The sequence below is a fragment of the Halichoeres trimaculatus genome, unplaced genomic scaffold (assembly GCF_033239565.1).
Source record: "Halichoeres trimaculatus isolate MK-OKI-2021-1 unplaced genomic scaffold, fHalTri1.1 fHalTri1_scaffold_2, whole genome shotgun sequence".
NCBI classification, from domain to species: domain Eukaryota; kingdom Metazoa; phylum Chordata; class Actinopteri; order Labriformes; family Labridae; genus Halichoeres; species Halichoeres trimaculatus.
This window is the reverse complement of record NW_027437180.1, coordinates 34,164,006-34,178,254: the sequence shown is the minus strand read 5'-3', so window position 1 is coordinate 34,178,254 and position 14,249 is coordinate 34,164,006. Positions and strand designations below refer to the sequence as shown.

General features: G+C 39.7%; 1 protein-coding gene across 3 annotated transcripts in view; it reads left to right on the top strand.

Moving 5' to 3' along the window:
- The window catches only part of septin9b (septin 9b), a 113,969-nt gene that overhangs the window by 55,512 nt on the left and 44,208 nt on the right, over window positions 1-14,249 (top strand). The gene's annotated exons all lie outside the window — the stretch shown is intronic.

The window sequence follows — 14,249 nt, the reverse complement described above, 5'->3', positions numbered from 1 at the left end:
TGACATGCAGGCCTGCTGTTCATCAATCCATCACACTCTGCAGGAACAGCTCTATCTTACATCTCGAGACGGAGGAGCAGAGAACCACCTGTGGTCTGAAATAACACTTTTCTTATCACCTTTGAGACCAGCTAAGAAAGTTTCCCAAAGTTTGTTTCACCTGGGGCTGAAAGCTGATGTGACCGTTGTGGTTTAGGAGAGCAAAATGTCAAATAACTTTACATTTACTACTGTAAATTTTTTAACCACAAGAAAAGTGTAGGATGTTTCAACAACATTAAAAAAACTGTATTTATTGACTGTAGCCTCTGGTCTTCAGATAAAGCTGTTGACCACCTGTTATCACCGACATGATGATTTGTAGGTTATCTTGATGACTAACTTTAGAGGAAACAGACATTTAAACATTCAGCTTTCTTATTATGACTGTTAGAATAAAATAAACTTCACCCTGAAAGATTCTGTTTGCATGAATGTGTCCCCATGTTCTTGAAATAAACTCATAACTCTGTAGAACATTTATTTTAGTAACAGGGTTGGAGGAAAATGTCCATGAGTCAGTTTTTGGCCTTTATTTGGTGGGGTAGAGCCAGGGATGGTGATTTGTCTCTGCCTGTCCATAGGTCAGTAAAGGGCACACACAAACACAAACACACTTTCTTCTTCTCCTTCTCAATTTTGGTCCAAATTTTTCGTCTCTCGTTGACACATCTACACATGTGCAAACACACACATAGGTGCCCTGAGGCGGAGGTATATCCGAGGTCAGTCCTCTTGCAGTGTAATTAGTGAACCTGGACCATTACTCAGTGTGACCTGTAAGCTAATTACTACAGAGACAGGGCAAGGCATGGGAGATTTTGGTGCATGATTGGGATGGGAACTGTTGGGACAGTTTGATCTGAAACTAAAAAAAACTTTGGTTTCATACAATGATCCCAAACTGTTAAATAGTTGCACTGAAATCTGCTGTTGGCCACTAGGTTTGGGCTTTGACAGCCAGATTCCCTCAGACTGGCCACACCATAAACTTGTAAAAACCCCAGATTTCCCTCCCTATATTACATTAAAACTAAATGATCATCGTTTAACACTAATATACACCTACACTGCAAAAACTGCAAGCTAAGTACGTGTTAATGTCTTGTTTCTAATTAAAACATCTTATCAGATCAAACATGAGCTACACTTACTGGAAAAATCCAAAGAAATGTCTTAAATCCAGATATTTGATGAGGCCTTAAATACTTGAAGTAAGTAGATAAGAATCTTATAAAAATTTTGTTGTCAAGTTTTAATAAAAGGCAGTTCTCAATATTTCCCCCCAACTTTAAAGAATGTAGGCATCATTTTATTTTCTTGTGCTAAGACATTTTTCTGGACTTGTCAGGGGAATGTGACTCATTAAAAGTGATGAGATACTTTGACTAGAAAAAGAAGAAAAACACTTGCTCATTTTTCTGTTTTCTGCTGTGTACAGGAAATTTAAAGTAATCAGTCAACCTACTGAGCATGTCTTTGGAAATAGTGCGATACTTTTTAGTGCTATCACGTTTTATAGACCACACGTTACGTCAATCACACGATCTTTTCAATTATTTATTTATTTTTTCCTTTTTTACACAGATTAAAAATCACAAATGGTGTATAGCTGTCAACACTTTCAAGCCTGAAGTCCCTAAATTTGGTGACTTTGAGGTCGCCTCCCTACAAAAGGCTTAAAATGAAGCACTTATCATGTTTCATATAGCATATCGGATCAAATAGAAGAAACTCAGCTACAAACGCTAATTCAACCTCTTAAGACCCCAGCTTTTGGTGGTGTGCATCTTTTTAATTCACTTTGCTATTTGGGATAAGTATAATAACTACATTTGGTCTTTGTACAGGAAGTTTGATTATTTGTGTTATGAGTTCTCCATTAGGTGTTTGTTAGTAGTGTTATTGTTAAATATATTGTTTTTTTTTTTTTTTACTAAAATGGGTATGATGTTGTAATTTCACCCAAAGATGATTTGGCCAGTGTCTCTTAATGTGGCTAATTGCTCAAAGTTAAAAAAAAAAAGTATAATAGATCTTAGAGGCAGAAATGTAATGTCCACATATGTGGACCCTGGGTCTTAAGAGGTTAAGCAAACTTTTTTGTTTTGTTTTGTTTTGTTTTGTTTTGTATTTTAATACTTGAGTTATTACTCGGAGCCAATGGCATAAATACTGACACCTCTGAAAGAATTTTCATGTTTTTGAATTTCAGACCTTGAAGATGCAGAGATACACTCTTTTCAATCTGGGTATGTTTTTTTTTTCAACAGAGACCCTAAAAAAGAGGCCAGGGCCAGTGTTAAGATTAACAGTTCCTTAAGTATGTTTTCACCTGAAGAAATAGAAAGGGGAGAAAAAAAGTCAACTCCTGTGGCTCTTTTGTATTTGCCTTTTAGAGGAACACATGATGATGTTCGACTGCAGCAGAGTTTGACCCAGGCTGTCTTTGACTCAGCTCATGCTCATTTAAAGACTGTGAGCCTTGAGACTGTGACATTTGTCTTGTCTTTTAAAAATGACCCACAGCAACAGCACAGTGAAGTGTCACTCATCATTAAGCTGAATATGTCACTATTGGTGCACTTCCAGAATTCACCACCAGGAGGCAGCGTGGGACAGATGAAATCTGCTTTGACACTGAAACTTTTTCTTTCTCTTTTTTGAAGCCTGATTAAATTAATAACAAAAGCCCAAGTTAAACATTTTATCTTCAGTGCTCTGCTGCCCTTTGTTGAAGGACTGAACCTGATAAAACAACTTCAGAAGCTCAGACCACACAAGTGTATTGTTGCAGAAATGCATCAAAGAAAGAGGTCAGTCTGTTTCCTTTTAACTTTTATCAAAGACTTTAACAATCCAATACATCATAAGCAAAATTTCAAAATAATGTCTTTGAAGTGTGTGGAGAGCTCTTACAAAAGTGGACATGAAAGCTTTTCTCCTGTTTTATGAACATTTTACGTTGGAGAGGAGGAGGGAGGAGCTGAGAAATGGGAAAGGGACAGTCCTTCTGCCCCAGATAAGTGCTCTCTTACACACAAACACACACTCACACACATGGTCCGCCTCTCTCCCAGATAAAGCTTTCGGAAGTTGAAGTTTACATTGAGCATCTGGGGGAAGTCAGGGGTTAAAGAAGTTTCCCACCGCTGCAGAGAGACCTTTGTCCGCTTGAGTCATCCCAACAAATCCCACAGCTGCAGTAAACGCCCCCTTTACCCTCACTTTCTCCAGCACGCTGTACGGCCAGCACACTCACAGATTTTACCTTTACATACATGATGGAGCACATACATGTTCTAACTCACACACATGACACACCACTTCCTTTCTGTGCACAAGGGACATGACTTTTGGCAGATTTATCACACTTTGCTTCCACAGAATTTAACAGACCTCTGAACTTTGGACAGACACACGCTCACAACCAAGAAAACACACTCCACCGACCTTTTTTCCCACCCTTAGTTTGAATTAAAATCAGTCTGATAAAGCAAAGTAAGACAAAGGTATCATATCGTGTAAATAGAGGTTTCTTTTCTCCTGTTCACACAGTTGTCAGACTGCTGTGGATTCTCCATCCAAGGAGATTATGAGTAAATCATCTCCTCTGACTTTGGCCAAAGACAGAAAGAAATGAAGCCAAAGTAACACTGAAGGATGATCATTACTGCCATGATTTATCATTTGATTCTGGACTTTTTGAAACAGACATATTGTATTGATATACTCCTTCTGAAAAACAAGAATCTTTGGATGAGCAGTGTTTTTGGTTGTAGCTCAAGTTGTAGCTGTTTCTCCTTGAATATTCATCCATAACAAACAGACTCAGGTGATATATCTGGAGTATTGTATATGCACATTCATTAGTTCCTCTGTAACCACAGCAGGTTTCATACACATCCAGTTTGAATACAAAGCATAAAGGTTTCCACTTTAGTACAAAAGACCAAAGTTACCTTCAGATTTTTGTGATTCTTTTTTTTAAAAAACATCTTTGGGACCACCTGTGGACAAAGCAGCAACTCTTATCTCTTTGCTGATTTTGTCTTGTGCAGGGGTTAGTTGTATTTTTGTCCAATTATTATCCTGCTTTGATTCACTAGTCAGTTGTATCGCGCATTAAGAACTCGGAACAGAAAAAGAAGTTTTGTTTCAGTCCACTCTCATCAAAAACGATCCTTTGCATGCTTTGAGTTGCATCTGGCTTTGTTCTGGGAGCAGGAAGGTTAAAATCATTGAGACTTTGAGTGGTCTAGGTTGCACGCCGCATAGGGTAAGTCCCTGAGTGGGCGGAGGGGTTTGAGTCCAACCTGTGGCACCTTTCCTATATGTCACTCCCCAATATTACTCTGGCTGTTTTCCAGTCACCTACTACATGTGAACGTAGTAAATGCTTTTGCATTTATTTTGTCGTTTGACTGTTCTGTTGGGTTAGTTTTGGAAAATGGAGCAACAGAAGATGGATTTTTTTTTGCCTTTATTGTAAATGTACAACACAAACTTTGGGTAGCTCTAGGCATATTAGTTATTTTTGTTAATCCTATCTTAGCAGAATCATCATATTTGATCTTTAATCTTACACTAAAAGTTTTTTTTTTGTTCACAATAAATCTGAAAGGGATTTTGTTTTTTTTTTACAGCTGATGGAAAAACCACTTCCATATAATCCATGTATGGTTTAAAAAGTGAATAAGTGGTTTATATGGGATTTAATGAATATGTAGAAGTAAACGCCTCTTTTATAACTGGAAGAAACAAGATTTACTTGGTTTCTTGGGCATCATTTCGCTTCTATCTCACAGATCGTCTAACCTTGGCGTTGTTGTATTGTGGTTAAAATGCCAACTTTTTCCAGTAGATGGCGGTAATTCACCAAACCCTGCCACCTGCAGACAAACAGCATTAGCACTGTGCATTGTGGGAAACAGTGTGCCAGGTTAACTGGTCTGTTGCATACTTAAAAAATTTTCCTGAATCAGTAGGATATCCTGGGATTTTTGCCATACTGCATATTCTGCAAGTTTTTGCATACTGACTACAACAGAATGAGTTTAAGCCAAAACAGTGGGCACTACTACTTAAATTTAAAATAAAATAATAAAATAAAAAAAGGATGGAATCTTCAACAAGGTTTTGTTCACCACCTCTGTGTAACTGATGGCAACTGCACCATAAGTATGAACATGCGGTCTCATTGTGGGACATTTAACATCTGTACTTTTTAATATTTTCTGTCTTGGCACTTGATATTTTACTTCAGTTGGTCTTGTTTTGATATTTTGATGGATAGCACTGACTGCCTCTGATGTGGTAAAAGTTATTTCAGACTTTAGAGTATTTTTGTTATTCTTTTTTTTTTCAATGAGCTCTCTACTTCCTGTGTTTCAAGTGCAGGTTAGGACCCGTGTTGGGATCAAATGGAGATACATAGGAGACAATATTTTTCATTTTTATATGTTTGTGTGGAGTATAAAGGCACAATTCAAATTTGGCACAGGAAGTTCCCCTAACATATGATGTTTGCACCTGCCTTGCTTTCATGATGCAATCAGTAAATTGGCTTATTTTTGGCAAATTGGGCCTTTTTGATAGTTTTTGTGCTTTTTTTCTGTCTCAGGAGCTCCCTGCCTGCAAAACAGAGTGAGCTCTAGTGACCATAACTACGACACTGGTAAATTCGGCTTAATGGTCATGTACATGAGTCTGTAACCTGTGCTTTCAAAGAAGCCACAAAATCTACTTTAACTTCACAACAAAGACGACACGGTGTTTGAAGTTCTATATAAAGTAAAAAAAAATGAATAATCATCTAAACAAGAAGTTTTTTCAACTTGTGAAATTGTAGAACCACGACAAGAAAATTTAAATTCGATAACATTTATTGATAATGTCGCTCAACTCATCATTTTTGTCATTTGCTAATTTCTTACCACTTATCAAGCATGAATATCAAGCCAGCACATGGGCAGTTAAACAAATCCATCCACGCATAATTAAATTCTCAACTTCTTCCAAATTTGTCTTTTTGTTGATTTAGTTATCCTACCAGGGTTCTGAAACTTAAGGTTAGCCTCAGGTGTAAGGAAAGGTGATGGGCTGCTGATAATGTAGGCTTTATTCCAAGACGTGATGCATATTTAGTTCAAGAAAATGTTAAATCATGATCATCAAAACCCTCTTTCGATACTTTTTAAGCCACAAGGAGCCACTGCAAAGAGTCAAAGAGCCGCAGGTTGCAGACCCCTGGTCATGTACCACAACAACAAAACGATCCTCTTCTGTAAAAGATGTCACAGGGTAACAGGTTAATAAAGACAGGAAAAGTTCAGACACTCTCTTACAGTAATCCTCAAAGACTTTCATCTCAGTTTCATGTTAAAGAACAGCAAAGTGAGGGTTATGCTTCGCCGGGAATGTTCATGCAGCTTTTATTGAACAATTAAGTATTTCCGAGCCTTTACTTTGCAATGATTGGTCCTCATCTGAGACTGGCTCGTGAGTCAAAACTGAGGTCTGAAGTGATAATTAAAGGATTTGAAGAACAGCGCTGCAGCTTTGTGGTTTTACAGGCAATTAGCTTCCTCGAAGAACACTGTCATGTGTCGAGAATAGCCCTAAGAAACCTAGCCTAGAGGAGCAGTGGATGAACTTTGACCTCCAGCGTAGATGGCGTGAAGCGCTTTGTGATTCTTTAGACAAGGAAGCAGATATAAGAAATACACACACAGGACAGAGCAAGTTACACACTGGCAGAGTAAGGTTTTTATTATACATAATTAGCATCATGACTGGCCTAGATGTTTCTGGAAGGCACGCAGCAACCGCACGCTAAAGTCTAATCACAGAGCTCCTTCCTCTTCGTCGTCTCGGTTCGTTGAGTCATCCCTGTCCTCTGCCCCCACAGATCCAGCGAGGGGCCAGGGATTCCCCAGAAGGCTGATCCCTTGGAGTCGCTGTGTTTATTGTTCATCAGGGGAGGCTTTCAGTGCAGAACATTAGAAATAGAGAGTTCATGTTGGTGAGTGTGTGAGAGGCAGAGCCCGGTTAGTAAAAACCTGGAGGATTTTATACTTCTTTTCTCGTTGGTATCAGGCAGAAAAGAGCGGATAGGAGCAATGACTTCTACTTGCAGTGAGGTGTACAACAACCATGAGATGGAAACCCTCTGTGAGTATGTTTGGATCTACTTTGTGTCTTTTGGAGAGCTCAAGCCGAGAAGGCAAGAGGGACAACTGGTTTCCATTAAGGCCAATCAAGCCAAGGCATGAAATATCCCCTTCACATGGGGACAGAGGAACAGACCCATCCTGGAGTATGGTTGAACATTTTCCCTTTTTCTTCCTCTTTGTTTAGATTGAGTCGATCCAGTGACTGGACTGGACTCAAAACTTCAAAAAATTCATCTTCTACTCTCCTGAGTTACAGAAAAGTCTCCACCAAATGCTGCTCTGGTTGATTTTAACGAAATGATACTTTTGTTTTAGTTACAAGCTGTAAGAGTCACTGTTTCTCTCCATCCTTCTTCCTTTTTGGTGCAGCTGGGAAAGCTTTGCCTGTTTAAACAGATTTAAAGACACTGTGGGCTAACACTTCCCTATAAACAAATACTCTGACCCCAAAATCAGGCTAGTTTATCTTCTTGGTGGTGGACGTTGGAGGAACAGCTCTGAGGTTTTAGTGCTGATGAAAAAGCAAACACAAGCCTGAGTTATTGTAACCTTAGGGTAAAACGTTCAAGCTGAAGAGCTTAACTGTGAATTTGTGAAGCAGTTTGCACAAATTGATCTATCTCTACTTCGATAGTTTCAACCAGAGGGGGAGGCTGAGTCCTTGAGGCCACTTTTGGGTGTTGAGATAACTGTCCTCACTCGTTGCACATGCTGTCTCCATTTGCGCCACAGGGGAGCAGAGCAACCACAGCAAAAACACACAACAGGAAGTCTCTAACAGACACAGATATCTCCCCAGTAGATATCCCAGCCAGGCCAGATGTTCTTTCAGTTTCCCTCCTCCTCCTCCCTTTTTTTCTCCCTGTCCCACTTCATCTCTACGTCCTCTGTCTCCTCTTCACCTCTCTTCTTCTCTTTTCCTTCCTTTCCTCTCTTCCTTCAGGACGTGTCACTGAGTCACTCGGCCTGCTGAGTCATGTAGGTGACTCCTTAAAGCAGCTCCATATGTGTCCTGCTATGATTTGATGGCCTTCAGCAATCAGACCTGACCTCGCTGAGTTTCAATGAGGCTCAAAGCGAGTAAGTCATCTCTGCGTAAAAGTCTTCGGTTTCCTCTGGTGTCCACATGATTTAAAGCTACACCAAAGTAAAATCTGGCGTGGGTCCTTCTTTGAAGAAGGAAAAAAATCAAGTAAAGGCCCTGTGAGGATTTTATAAGTGATTTCAAATAGTTTCACTTTTAGATATTTGCCTGTTCATCATCCACAATTTTAGAGCTATTTTACACCAGGCTTTTCTTTGCTTTCGATTTGATTTGAGAGGATAGGACAACAGATAGAGTAGGAAACAGGGTGAGTGTTATGCAGGAAGGGGCCACAGGTTGGATTCAAACTTGGGCTACACCCTCTAAGCTTCTGGACTGTACAGGTGCCCCAAATCCATAATTTACAATGAGATTATCAGCAGTTATTTCTTAATGCCATTTCTCAGTATTTGTGATTGGGTTGGATTTTCCTGGGAGAACGCATATCCATTCATAGCCCATTGGACCAAAGGTCCCTTTAGTAACACTATGCTAGCAGGCAAAGTCTGGCAGTGAGAAGCAAAATCTGACCTTTACTCCTAGAGAAAATAATTTCTTGGATTTATTTTGTAGTAATGGTGGACACTTGAGCTGGACTAACGAAAAGACAAGGGACGTCAGGTAGTGATGTCCTAATGCAGATGATGTGTTTGCTGATACTGGCCCAATACCAATCTGATATGGATACCTTTCTCTGGTAAATCCTGTACTCCGTTGGGTGATTCAAATCATAATCACAATCATGTTTTATTAAAGTGAGCCTTGTTGGTACCTCCTTGAGGAACACAAAAGTTGCAAGATGCTGTTTTACTATCATTGTTTTCCAAAGAGAAGTAGTCTGACACGGCAGACATGTTTACAATGTGGTTAAATTTACAGAAGCTGTAAAGTGTGGTGGTGCTGAAAACGCATGAAAACTTGGTCCCTATTACGTAACAAAATCTGATGCTATCCGATCCTCCAAAAAAAACATATTGGGCACTGATATCAATCAGTGTGTCGGATCGGGACATCCCTAGTGTCAGGACATCAGCTCTACTTGGTAAGGTTGGAGTTTGCAGATGAGCCCTGGTAGGACAAAACAAGGAATCAAGGATTAACCAATGTTAGGCTTTACAGACATATCACGATAGTCTGCTCACTTTCTGGACACTGAACTACAAACTGAGTTTACAAAGTTAGATTTTTGTCACGTTTCAAACAATAACTCTTAGTAACTATCAATTAAAAAGTGTTTCAGAGAAACTCTGCTCTCCAAAACAAATGCAAACAGGTTGATGGTGAGTCCTCACTGTGCTTTCATAACATTGCATTCAAGATCTGCAAAGCATCAGTGAAGAATCATCAAACTCTTGATCAAATTTTCACAAAGGAAACAGAGATTTGTGTGCAGATGTCCAACATCTTCTTCTTAAGGAGTGTTTCTTCTGCTTTACTGCAAACACACAATGATCATAGCATGCACAGCCCCCCTGCCTTACACTGTAAATCATCAGAATCTGCATCTAATTGGATTTATTTTTGGCTCAAAGCTGCTTTTGAGGCTTTTAGGATGACTAATAAAATAAAAGTACCATAAAACAGACTTCTTTGATCTTTAGTTCCCACAAGAGAAAATGGAAGACATCGATGGGTCAAAGGTTTAAACGGCAACATTGTTTATTGTTTGGTGAGAGAAGTATGGAAAATCTAGTCTCTTTTCTGGAAAGAGATATGTGGAGCAGGAATGTTTCAGATTTCTTGCCCAGAACCCCCAAAAGGCTGATCCTCGAGGCTGCCAGACGGCAACAACATTTAATGTTTGTCCTGTTTCCACACTGGAGATGTGCCATTGGCAGATTTAGGATCCTAATCTCAGGAAAAAGAATTTATGAAGAGAGGTTCATTGGTGGAGTGACTGTCATTCTTACGGCGAATCCATATTGATGGTACACATTTACACCAGAGTCAGGCTGGAAAACAATCACAGGTCATTTATTGTTTAAGTAATGATGCTTAAAGCTGCCTGTTACAAAGATTTATTCTGAAATATGAATGTGCAGACTGAGTATGTTGCTATGCTTTATTTTTGAGCAGGGATTAGTTTCTCAATCCAAACAAGTGGAGCTTATCTCCACTTGTTTAAATCCTTGTAAATGTAAAACCAATCAGTGGCTGGTTTTTAAAAGTACATGCAGCCTTTAAGACTTTTATGAATAAATTTCTTCCCATACTGTGTAAAACATCGCACCTGGTATGAACACAGATTCATGTTTTTCATTCTTTACAGCGAAACCACAGCCGACTCAGCTTTGACAGGAAGGAAACAGTTTCTGCTGAATGTTATGAAAATCGCTCTCTGGCCTTCGGTCTGTATGCTGATGGAAAAAAAAAAAAAGTTGAGCAATAAAAAGAGAAAAGGAACAAATTAATTCCTCTGTTCAGCCAGCCAGTCCATATGAAATCTGCTTTGTTACCAGAGCCTTCATCTAGTTACAAAACTATTCTTAGATAAAAGATCTGCACATGCGTTAGCTTTGAGCACACAGACAGGGGGTTGGCTGTGACTACTGTGAATCTCTCTGTTGTGGGTAAACTGGAAACACAGCAGAGCAATAGCCTGCATGTTTCCTGAGAACACTGCAGTTTTGGATGCACTCTCGGCATTTTTGCAGCCAGTATTGACTTCAGTGCATCTTGATTCAATCAAGTTGTTGATGCTGTTGTATCTTCTGTTGAGTGGAAGCAGGTTACTGCAAAAAAGGTTAAAGCATTCAGATAAATCCTTGAATTCAGCTTCATTTGGCTGTTTGGGAAGAATTTTTTCCCCTACGAAGAATAAATTGTTATCCAAACATGCTACAATGATTTTTAATGAGTATGATCTCTAGAAGGACAGCTAAACATCCTGTTTACCTGGCTAAGAGCTTGTCCACCAAAATCTGTCTCCATTTTAATGATCTGCAGCTGTACTGGGTTCCTTAAGCCCCATTTCCACCAAGCACTCCGGTTTAGATCAGTATGGTTTGGTACCGGATGGATTGGTTAAGCCTGGTCGTGTTTGTGTTTCACAGCCAACTGTGCCCCCTAGTGGTAGGCAGTGTGTAAGCTGGGTGCCATGACGCCAAAGCAGTGCGACACAGTGTACCCCGCTAATAATTTCAACAAAGAAGAAAATAACGACACAGTAAACAAAGAGCAACGATGGAAAACAACCAGCAATTTGCCTTCTTTGTAATTGTCGTGGCTCTTTGTTTTGTTTCAGAGAAGACTGTATGGGTGGAGAACTACAGCCACTGTCTCTTCTTTTGACCAATCAACGGTCTGCAGTGTTGTAACTCCACCTTCCTGGATCGGATCACTTTAATCTGGTATTCCTACCAAAGTGAACCGCTTGGAAACAGGGCTTTAGACTTGAAGGAGGCTTGGTTGGCTGATAAACCTTGCTAAGGATAACCTGATGTTGTCTTCACCAAGCAGCAACCTCTGGTCTAAGAATATGAGACAATGCGGAAGTGCTAAAATCTGCTGTTTCTTGAGTGTTTGCTTGAGGCTGGCTCCGGGAGTAGCGGAAGTCACATACACACCAAGCCTGAAGAAGCCACTTTCAAAGCAGAAATTTACCTTTTTACAGCCTGGTTCAAAAAGTCTGTGTCGCTAATTTTACAACCGGCACCCACTGTACGGGGGTGAATTTTTTTCTAACTCGGCCGTTCAGAGGATGTTAAGATCGCGAGCTCCCCCATTAAGAGGTACAGCTGAGGGTCACATGACCGACAGGCGCCCTATGGCTGTAGGCGAAGCCCTTGCAACGAACCGTCTATGGTGATCACATGTGAATAAGAGCTAAACAACCAGGCTCAACCCTGGACCAAAATGTTATCATAGTGTTAAAACTCTGAGGAATACTCCTCCAAAACACATGAGGGCAGTGTCTCCTGAATGATCCTCAAACTGTCAGTTACCTGAACTCCCAGATTTTCTGCTTTCTGAAATTCAAGTCTGCTATGTTACACTGAAGCTGGTAAGTGTTGCTGTTTATCACACAACAACTAAAAGAAAAGATAGAGAGGGGAGGTCAGAGATGAAATGTACAGCTAACGTGCAGCAGTTAGAGGAAGTGCCTTTTCAACGCAGGAGGTACACATGAGGTACATGCATATAGGCTCAGATTCAAGGGATACACAGCTTTACTATGTGGGCTACAGCTTTGACTGGGCTTTAAGTCCTTGTGAAGACGTTTGAAGTGATCTTTGAAAAGTCTCACTTTTATATATTTACCTGATTATAACCCACAATTTCAAATAAGATTATGAGCGCCAAAATAGGTGATCTCTTAATATTATTTCCCAGCTTCCCTGTTGGGGTCATCCAGGACCAGACAGATTTGGAACACATACGTCGAAAGTACATAAGAACGTGAATCCAGTCCAATGGCAACACTGTCATCAAAGTTTGGTAGAGAGAAGAGAGATCTGTGTTTTTCTCTGCTGAGTAGGGTTTCTTGGATTTATTTGTAGTAATGTAGGACACTGGAGCTGAAAAAGAGCAGAAGAAAGCTGAACAGGAGAGGGATAGAGCACGGACTAAAACAGGGGTTAAGCTAATTCATACAACACTGCTAGGTAACAGTTGATAGTTACCTTACCTTGGCGCTGTGGATCGGGTAAAAAGTTATCTTGAAGAAATCTCCGTTCATTTGCTTCAAAACAAATGTACACTTTGGTTAGAGGCACATTCTGAAAACAGTTGGTGCTTGTGCTCATGGGAAATTGAGTCTTTATCCTGGATAAAATACAAGCTTTCCCAAAAGACAAACTATAATTAGGGTACTTCATGTGAAAATACATCCAGCTCATTTTGTGATGACAAGTGATGGCAAGCATTTGGCTTCAAGAAATTCTCATATGTCAATAGGGATGGCTACCTTTCACATTTGAAGCGATGCAGTACCGATGCTCAGCACCTAGCAATTGGTATCAGTACTCAACAGTACCAATTTTCGGTACTTTTGTGCATTTAGTTGGTAATAAATATTAATTTGTTTAATAATAAGATATCTAATTTTTTCAATTTAACATATCCATTCTTCAATATATAACCTTGCAATGCTGTTTTTATGTTTAGTATGAAAAATCTCCTACTGTTCCACTCCCCCACAGTCACAAGGATACGTTTAGGTGCCTTGACATGGTACCTTTTGACTTTACGTGACTCGATACTTGGTACTACAGACAGAATTTGTTGGGTACCTATTAAAGTACCTGATTCGGTACCCAACAGTTCTCACTGTTAGTGTAATCAACTTTAATCAGCTTTAATCTGCATTCATTTTATTAAAACAAGAGCAAAAGACTTATCAGCATTCATTGCTCTGATTGCTCTCACCACCTAGAAATATGTGAGATATCGAATGGAGCTGAACCCATTCTGCAATGTTGGGCTAATTTCCATGTTTGGGGAAAAAAAAGTATAACAACCTTCCCCGGTCTCCCCTATTGTTTTGTTTCCAATCTAACTCTAAGCAAGAACATATGTTTGCATGTTTTCAAAATGTCAAACTTTATTGTTTAGACTATTTTCATTCCCTTTAATCTCCACCACCTTGGCTCAGCTGGTGAAACAGACTGTTCTGTGTCTTTATCATCTTGTCTTGGATCCTCTCAGCTGCCGTATTTTTAAAGGCAAAGGCTCAAAAATAACTTTAAAACGTTTTCTAATTTAGTCACGGCTTTAGCTTTCAGTGTGATGTCAGAAAAGAGAGAATTGTCCCTGAAGGGTTGAAGGAGGAGGGTTAACAAATGTTTTCAGCTCACACAAAAATCCAATACCCTCCTCTGTGAAACCATCAGTGGGAGGGATGGAGCAGATGGACACACACACACACACACACACACACACACACACAAGGACAACTGAGTAAGAAGCCTTTTCTCTTGCACAAACACACACACAAGCTGAGAAAATAATGA